This window comes from Hippocampus guttulatus, chromosome 6, assembly GCF_054856545.1.
Source record: "Hippocampus guttulatus isolate MCC_2025c chromosome 6, RoL_Hgut_1.0, whole genome shotgun sequence".
Classification (NCBI taxonomy): Eukaryota; Metazoa; Chordata; class Actinopteri; order Syngnathiformes; family Syngnathidae; genus Hippocampus; species Hippocampus guttulatus.
Window position 1 is genome coordinate 2,225,040 of NC_141266.1, and position 10,183 is coordinate 2,235,222.

Genomic DNA, 10,183 nt, shown 5'->3' on the forward strand with positions numbered 1-10,183 from the left:
TACACGTCCACCCTTCACTCATTGGCGACTGGTACCTGCTAGGGACGTGCCTTTAGCGTCCTCTTACACGCCCGCCCTTCACTCATTGGCGACTGGTACCTGCTAGGGGCGTGCCTTTAGCGTCCTCTTACACGCCCGCCCTTCACTCATTGGCGACTGGTACCTGCTAGGGGCGTGCCTTTAGCGTCCTCTTACACACCCACCCTTCACTCATTGGCGGACTTCCGCATGCCTGTCATCACTCACGTCCGCCTTTTCTCTGTATAAACAACGTGTTGGCCAGAAGTGCTCTCAGTCAGGCTTCGGAACTCAGCTCATACACTAGACGCTCCGCATTATAAGGCGTCCTGTCCATTTTGGAGAAAATGTAAGACTTTTAATGGCGCCTTATAGTCATGAAAATACGGTAAGTTGATTGGTCATGCCTGGGGCGTGAGAGATAATGATAATGGCTGTTGTGTTCAGCTGAATGAAGTTGAATGCGATGGTTAACGTAGCATCACAGGCTGTACACCCCACACATCAAAATAATAATGCCATATTGGCCCGAATATAAGACGGTCCTGATGATAAGACGACCCCCTCTTTTTCAAGACTCAAGTTTGAAAAAATACTTTTTGAACACCAAATTAATCTTTATACAGAAAATAATTACAGTACATCTGAAACAAATGATTATAACGATATATTTGAGAGAAAAAGCAGGTTATTTTTGCCTCATTCAAATCTTAATATTTGAATATTTAAATGTGTAAACTAAAGTGCAATCACATTCATAAATGAATGTCTTCTGGTTTTTGAAATGTAAATTACAGCATAACTTCTCTTCAGCTGCCGGTTAACCTGGCCGATCTTCGACCCACTTTTCTCCAGATTGTCGCTGCGTTTCTCCAGCATTCTGTTATCTCTTCTATTATTTTCTTCTCTTTTCTTTCTTACCGCTATTTTTTATTTTTCTTCTTCGTGCTACCGCTAGTTTTATTTTTATTCGTCGTGACGGGTTCACTTTGGCCTGGGGAGTCAAGTTAAGCATTCGCTTCAATGATATCTGGCGCCATCTAGCGTCGTGAATGGGTATAATGTCTAGACCCCGAATATAAGATGACCCCCACTTTTTCGGTCTTATTTCAAAGCAAAAAACACTTGCATTCGGGCCAATACGGTATCGACATGAAAAGGTTTTATGGCACCGTTTTATAGAAGGCTATGAATTGTTTCGTAATATAATCGCGTGAGACTACACAGGATCGCGAAGGAGCCAGTCATGACTCTCATGCATGCCGCTGGAGATGGCTCCTCTGCAAAAGTGAAAATGCTTTGCTGGTTTTCAATGTATCTCAAGTTAGAGATTGCAAATGAGACTGGAGTGATAAAAGGTACAAACATGACATCCATATCGCCTGAATAAATACAAAATAAATTTGAATCATTTCTCCAAGACTGTTAACAGAACCGTTGAGGGTGGAGTTAATCGATTCTCCGGTCTTTAATAATTCATCGCGGGTTTTTGCACCAGGGCTTGGTACCCATCCCTACCGATGACCATATACCACCTTGCAGGGAAAATGCCGAGACTAAAAAAGGACCCACTTGTTTGTCCTTCGTACAGTGGATTTCAAAAGTCTGTGCACCCCTGTTCACATGCCAGGTTCTTCTGGGGGGGGATTATTACTAAAATAAACAATTTTATTTCAACCATCATTACACCACGTTTTAAATTATTATACAAATGTTATCCTCAGATTTTAGAGTCCAAGTCTTTGGTTTTAAGTATCATCCAACACTGAGTCACGGATGAAGAAAGAGACCATGCAACCGATTGTTCTCAAATTAAAACCGAAACATACAAACATCAATGTGTATATCTTATATGTTGTTATATTTATTTCTATTATACGCACCATTCCACCAAATCAGTGCCAATTGTAATACTCTAAAAATAAACTCAGTTTTATATTTCTCTCTCTCTCTCTCTTAAGCACTAAATTGATGACATACATATTCTCAATGTGTATTGGTCCATCTCAAAAGATGTTTTAATGTCTTTTTTTTTGTTATATATAAAATTTAGGAAATACAGGCACTCACTACACCAGGCTGCTAACCAGGTTAACTGGTTAGTTAGCCTGGTGTAGTGCCAAAGAGCCAACCCGCGGCTCTTTGGCTGGTTCAATGCGGCTCCCGGGTTCTCACACGACAAGCATCGAAAACGCCTCGGCAGCGGCGATGCCATTCAAACAAAGCGCCAACTTCACAGAACGTAGTCCGTCAGCCTATCATCAATCCCGTTACTTGATTGACATAGAGAGCAACCAATCAGATGACTGTATCACCGCTCATGCGCAAACAACGGCGCTAAGGGCTAAGATCGTCAGCGAATTACCTCTGATTTTAAGGCAGCGGTGCCCAATACGTCGATCAGAATCGACCGGGAGCCAGCGAACTGGTCCCAAGTCGACCGCAAGGGTTGGGAGGAGGAAATGCGTGGGGAAAAAAAAGATTAAAAAAAAAAGTCTGACATGGCATCTAACATCGGTAACACACACTTCCGGGTTGAGTGAACGCTGGCGTGTCTGGCTGCCGCTGCTCACCCGCAATTATTCTTTTTTTAGCGGATTTCTTTTTTTTTTGCGGTTTGCTGTCGCTTCTGCGGTTTGCTCTCGTCACGGGGGAGTCCCTGCACTCCTGTCGCGGTTCGTTGTGGTTTTGGACCGTCGGTTGTCCTCGGTCGGGCTCCCCGCCTACGCTGCACCGCTTCCCGCGCGTCGCTCCTCGTCCTTCCCGGGGGTGCATCCGCCACGGATCTCGTCGGGGCTTCCACCTCGATGGCACCAGGGGCATCACCTCCTTTTGGTCATCCTCCCACCGGCCACGCAGAGACAACGGCAGAAACGGCGGCCGATCCGCGGACCACGGCGTGTTGGCTGGCCTGGCTGGGTCGGCTAGTGCTCCTCGCGACGGCGATGTTGCCGGCGTCAGCTATTTAAAATCGCTATTTGGAATCGCATGTTCAGTTTAAATTCATCTCGCCTTCTATTATTTATAGTTTTATCTGTGGTTTTGTTGTTCTTGTTTTGATTGTAAAGTGTCCTTGATTGTTTTGAAAGGCGCTTATAAATGAAATGTATTATTATATTATTATTATATAAACATAAAGCTGAAACCTGAGGACAGTGTATCCAAAATAGTGCAAACACGACGTCACTATTCATCATAAATCACTAAGTTATTTGAAAATTCTGAGGACAAAGAACACACAAACATACTTCACAGAACTCTTTCACAGATCACAGAACTATATTAAGGTGTCTAATGCAGCACTTTAAGTGGGGTTACATTGCTTATTTGACTCCTGATACCTGGCATCTTTTAGCTTTCACCAGCGCATCAATATCAGGCGTCACATTCTGAGTAACAGCCAACTTCAGGATGTAGTTCAAGTGGCTGTGCGTGAGCCTTGACCGCAGCTTTGTTTTATTAATGCTCATTACAGAGAAAACCTGCTCACAGAGATATGTGGTTCCGAACATGGACAACAGCTTTGCAGCGAGGGCTGTCAAGTTGGTGTAACCTGGCAAGAGGTTCTGATCAAATGTGTCCAAGCCAGCTGTGGCAAATTTGCCCTTCAAATCCCAATCACACTGCAAGTCAATTATTTCAAGTTGGATGTTGACGGGCAGATCAGAGGGATTCATGGTGAATGGCGAGCAAAAAACTTTGAAGTCTTTCTCTAGTTCACCAAAAATCTGAAAACGTTGCTCAAACTCCTGTAACAGTCCCGTTATTTTATCTTTGAACCGCTTCATGTCTGCGACGCGTTGGGTCACGCACACGTTTCAGACTGGGGAAGTGAGCTGCATCACCACCGGCGAATTGCATCTCCCACAATGACAGCCTCAATTTGAAAGCGCATATGCTATCATCTTACTGTATGACAACTTTGTTGTTTGTTCAAGGTATTCAGGTGCTCGGTAACATCCACCATAAATGCAAGGTCCTGCATCCATTCTCCGGAATGAAATTCTAACATCGGTTTGTCCTTTTCTTCCAAAAAAATTCAATTTCTTCTAGTAAGTCTTAGAAACGCCTCAGCACTGCACCTCGGCTTAACCACCTTACCTCAGTGTGGTATGGCAAGCCATTGATGTGGTCTTTCTCTGTGAGAAGGCTGTCAAACTGACGGCTGATTCAGGCTTCTGGATCGAATGAAATTCACCGTTTGGATGACCACTTTCATGACGTGATTCATGTTTAATGACTTGCAACACAAAGCCTCCTGGTGCAAAATACAATGAAAAGTCCAGAAATCACGTCCTCTGCACTTACTGTACATCCACCTGTAACCGTGTCGTTGTCCGGAATGCTGCAATTGGTTGCGAATGAAGTCAACCAGGACCCCCAAGTGACAGATCGCACTTTCTCTCTGAACTTTGTCACAACACCTGCTTTTTTTCCCGATCATTGAGGGTGCACCATCCGTAGCCAGGCTGACAGCGCGGGACCAGTCCACTCCGACCCTGTCCAGTGCGTCGAAAATATCAGCGGCTGTTGTTGTACATTGGCATCATCTCCACGAACTCTTCGGTGATGGTCAATGTGTCATCAACTCCGCGGATGAAAACGGCCAATTGTGCAACATCTGTAATGTCCGTGCTTTCATCAATGGCAACTGAAAAGGCAATAAAAGCCTTTACTTTGTTCTTTAACTGGCTGTCCAAATCCACTGAAAGATCAGAAATCCTGTCTGCGATGGTGTTTCTTGTCAGGCTAATATTTGCAAAAGCCTGTCGCTTTTCAGGACACACTATCTCCGCTGCCTTCACCATGCATGTTTTTATGAATTCACCCTCACCAAATCGTTTTGAAGCCACTGCGATTTCATGAGCAATGAGGTAGCTAGCTTTCACCGCAGCGTCACTGATGTCTTGGCTGTGAGTAAAAGCAGACTGCTGTTTCTTCGGACCCGACAACAGTTCATCCACCTTCTCTTTTCTCCGCTGTCCTTGAAAGTTGTCATATTTGTTGGCATGAAAACTCACATAGTGGCGACGAAGGCTATATTCTTTCAGCACTGCAACATGCTGTGAACACAGTAAACATACTGCTTTCCCATTCACTTCCGTGAAAAAATAGGAGGATGACCATTTTTCTTGGAACACTGCACTCGACGTCCACTTTTCTCTTTTTTGACAGCGACATATTGGGGTAATGAGGGTGACAAAGCATATAATGCGAACAGTATGGTATGAACAGTTTGCATGCCTCCCACAATCCAATTGCACCATCCAGTGGATGCAATTGGAACAGCAGTTTAATGAAAAATTGCAGCTCATTTTTATACTTTACATAATCATCTCGCGGGCCGGCTTAAACTCCTTTGCGGGCTGGATCCGGCCCGCGGGCCGTACGTTTGACACCTTGTTCGATACGGAAAATGCATTCATAACCCATATATAGTAAACAGTTTGGGACTTAACTACCACTGTATGAGGTAAGAATCAAGAGCTTTTTATCACATTTACACAACATTTTATGAATACTGTACAAGTGATGAACAAATCTTAAATATGGCAGGGAATATTTTCCTTTTTTAGTTTTGATTTTGAGCTGCAAATTTCAAATTACATGTTGGTGCTCAACAGGAATGCATAAGCAAAATTGCACAAGGCCTATGTCAAATTTTCACTTGAAAGAATAGTGAACAATCTTGGGATCTTTTTTTTCTGTGAAAATTTCGAGAACAGGTAGTGTGTACATTGAATACTCTTCATCTTTAGTATGTTTAGTATAAAGTTCCAATTTTGTTGATAAAATTAATAAGATATAAGATATCCTTTATTTGTCCCGCAATGGGGAAATTTACAGTCAAGAAAGGAAACCACAAGGTAGGGAGAGGGAAAAAAAAACACTCTCGAACTAACCTCTTCTGAGGATAATTTAAGTCCAGGATAAAAAAAGACCCTAGCACTTACATAAGCATATGACAGTTACAACAAGTCACAAGACATAACATGTAATGAGGGGGAGGATGAATGGGAAGGGGGGAGGGGGAGGAGGGTGACCGCGACGCGGCCCGTCCGACCAGCTGCACAGTCCGCCGTGCACTCCGCAGATCATTCCACGTCGCGGGGGAAAAGAAGAGGAACGATGAAGGCGGTGAGGATGAGGATGTGTATGCGCGTGTGATTGTCTGGTTGTGTATGTGTATGCGTGAACGGGCCGCAGCTGCTTCATCAAGGTCTGCTCATGAAGACAGTCCTGGCTTATCAGTCCATGGCTGAGAAGGAGGCGGGTGATGGTGGGGGCATACCTTCCATCCAGGGGAAAGGGGTCCAAATAGCGTTGTTTGTTTTGGAGGGACGGCCGCCAACAATTTCAGGTGGCCTTGAGTCCATGGCTGTATCCCTTCACTGGCGCCGATCAGCCAAATCCTCAATTACTTTTCGAAGCGAGAATTCCACTTCTCCCTGTTGTTGTCAATCGTACGGAGACGCTCCAGAACCGCAATTGCGGTTGAGCTCAGTCACCGCTTGAGTCTGAGTGTTGGACATTCGCGCTAGACCATCGAGAATGACCGGCAGCTTCTTCACTTCCAATAAAGCTGCTCTCGTCGGTTGGATTTTGCGATAGAACAGGAAACTGCAAACACCAAACTGCAGCATACCTGCTATCAGAAGGCCGATAATTTAGATGTCTTCCTCCTCCTCAACGGACAGTATTGACAGGCACACCATTCTCCGCTTCCTCCATGGATCTAGGGTGTGCCCAGCAGCAAATGTCCCGAGGGGCACGCAGGCTCCCCACTGCCTGCTCTTCTCGTCGAGAAAATCTTGTCGATTGCATCAAGAGACCAGCCAACCAATTCCATGGTTTGTTTTTTAGGATGAAAAATACGGCGGAGGCTAGGAGAAGACAGCACAAGAACAGCACATAGACTGAGTGGCGAGCAAGGGGGGGGGGGGAGTGGAGAGGGACAGGAGCAGAGCAAAAAAGCGTCCGCCTTCGTCGAGAGCCAAGCAGAAAGTGGTTGGTTTTCAAGCTTTAAAATCTCTAAAACCCATTAGCTTCCGGGGGCTTTGACCCCTGGGCCCCCATCCGGGCTTAATATATGGATTTTCTTCTTCACATTTTTGTTACAATTCTGGTGTGGATGGGTTAACAACCCCATGATTTTGGAGCAACATTCAACACTTTGTTGCTATAACTCTCTTTGACAAATGTAATTCTTAATTTTTTTTACAATTATGGGGTCATTAATAGATAATTTATATATATATATAATTAATTATTTTGCCGCCTAAAATTTGTCACAGCCGCCAATGTGCGACGCCTGCCGCCAAGATTTATTGAGCTATTCGCCTGACGGTAGTTTAAGTCATTGACAAATGCAAGTAAAACAGGATTCGAAAGAAAACAGATCTTTTAATGAACTATATGATGAACTGTACAAACATAGCATGCGAAATCTCACAGGCGACAGCTACCAGATTGTGAGTGTGAAGCTGAAAGTGACATCATTTATATCTCTTTCATTGGACAGAGCACATTAACTCATTGAATACCACCCCTTTTCACTGGAGCAACCCCCTCAATCCCTCACATTTTACTGAATTTCGACTGATTTGCAAGGCCCACAGAATTTTCTGTCCTATGGCTATATATACATGCAACCTGCCAAAAGAAAGGTGAGACTCTCTTCTTTCAGCAGAAAAAAAAGTTTGTTTCTAGCTTTCTCCGTTCGTTGGCAATCAGCATTAGAAAACTGCTAAGTTTGATGGAAAAGGCCGATTTTCTGCAGAAATCCAGAGAAAATGAGCTTTTTGTAAAAGCATGCATTTCAAGCATCATTTCAAGTTTGACACTATTTTTTGCTTTTGTGGCAGCTCAAATACCTCAATAATGTGTTCCTCCTACAAAAGAACATTACAAATAATGTTTTTGTCGCAAAATAATTTATTTACAAACAACAAAACTATTGAACTATGAGCAAAAGTGCAGCTGTGGAGAAGATGGTTTTTGGCTTCCATCCAGTTTGTCACCACATCGATTCATCCCACCACGTCCAGATGCACGACCTATAAATTATAGAAACATAAAAAGTTGCAAATATATCTTGCTGCAGAGTGAGGTACAATCATTTTATTTACCTTTCTTTCCACCACCAAAGCGAGGAGTCGTCATCTTTTGGCTTCTGGTTGGACAATCTGTAATGTATAGAAGTATGTACAATTACCACACTTTTATTTTTCAATTTTTTTTATTGTTGCTTTCCACTTACATTTCAACATCTCTCACACACAGACACATACATGCTCGCACACTGCTATTTACACCATTCATTCCACGTTGCTCAGCATCCAATTTGAAATGAAATGTAATATGAATTTAACACTAGTGGTTTTAGCAGAGCTGAGCGGACCAAATGTGTCCTGTTTTTTTTTTTGTTTGTTTTTTGAAAACCTATGGCGACATGCAAGTCAGCGCATATTTTCATCCACATCTACGAGACGCATCAACCGTACATAAATGATGGGTGTTACTGGCAACTTCATAGAACAGCGGGGAATGTAGCCGTACATAAAAGTGACTGATGAGGCATAAGAAGTGATGAAGTTTTGAATGGGAACTTGCAAGCTAGTCAGCGGTTACCTCCTCGTTCCAGCGGCTCTGGCGAGGACTCTCGGCTGCTTTCCATTATGTCCGAAGGCACGTATTCGTCCGACAGATCGGGATCCAAATTGCTCTCCAATTCATCGTTTTCGCCGTCGTCTACGAGACGATTCCAACGAATCGCTGACGTGTGCCCGGCGTCGGCCATGCAGTCTCTTTGCCGTCATCGCTGGAAGTCGCCGGGGAGACGATTTGTGGGCGACGTGGGGCATCGGGAGGCACAAAATGCTCTGCCAAGCGATGATCGCTGACGTGGAGCAAGTTCATCTTCATCAGATGAACTCGAAACTCGGCATGAGCTATGCGGGCTGCGTGTAGCACGCCATGTTTGTGCAGGCCGACGTTCGTTTGACGGGTGCCGCTTTCGATTAGTGACCGAAGCGTCATTTTCTCTTCCACACAAACACCATCTCCTTTGTTGTTTTGTTTCGAGGACGCTTTTATACCAAAAAAAAAATAATTTTTAGTTAGTTATTTCCTTTTCTCCATCGTTGCTCGTTGCTAATGTTCCAATCCACTATCCACATACGCCCCTCCTTCACTGTATGCCCTTTCTACTCCTCCTGCGGCGTGATCCTGGTTGATTTTTGCACCACTGCCACCCGATGGCCATTTCTTTGCTATTTAACATTGCCGTCGAGCCTAATCCGGTGGTGAGAAGTTGCATCGGACTCTCTTGAACCCCCCCCCCCCCCACGAAAACACGTGATTGACGTATTAATACGTCATGGGGAGGGAACGGCTATGCGCAAATTGATGTATTTATACGTCAAAGGGTGTAAATGAGTTAATCAACAAGAATAAACAGTGTAAATGTGCCTTACTTAGCATAACTGCTCGTTTTCAACCGTAGTCCCAAGGCAGGTTTCATAACACAAACAATATAAAGAGTTAAAATAACAAAATAATATAAACACAACACATTACATAAAACACTGACAGTCATGTAATCTTAGCCACTTTTTTCCTGCATACGCTTTGTTGTTTGAAACAGTTCTCAATAATAGATGGCAGAATCATACTTGCAAACCAACATGCAATGTACAGCAGATATCCATTTTAGATTTACTGCACTCGAGATTGTCAAATCACTCGAATTGGTTAAAAATGTTAACAGCTTAGACTTTTTTGCTAACATTAACTAAAACCAGATTAAATTTGATACATACCGTATTGGCCCGAATATAAGACGGTGTTTTTTGCATTGAAATAAGACTGAAAAAGTGGGGATCGTCTTATATTTGGGGTCTAGACATTCTACCCATTCACGACGCTAGATGGCGCCAGATATCATCGAAGCGAATGCTGAACTTGACTCCCCAGGGCAAAGTGAACCCCTGTCACGAAGAATAAAAATAAAAATAGCGGTAGCACGAAGAAGAAAATAATAGAAGAGATAACAGAAAATGTGGTGTAATGATGGTTGAAATAAAATTGTTTATTTTAGTAATAATCCCCCCCCCCCCAGAAGAACCTGGCATGTGAACAGGGGTGCACAGACTTTTGAAATCCA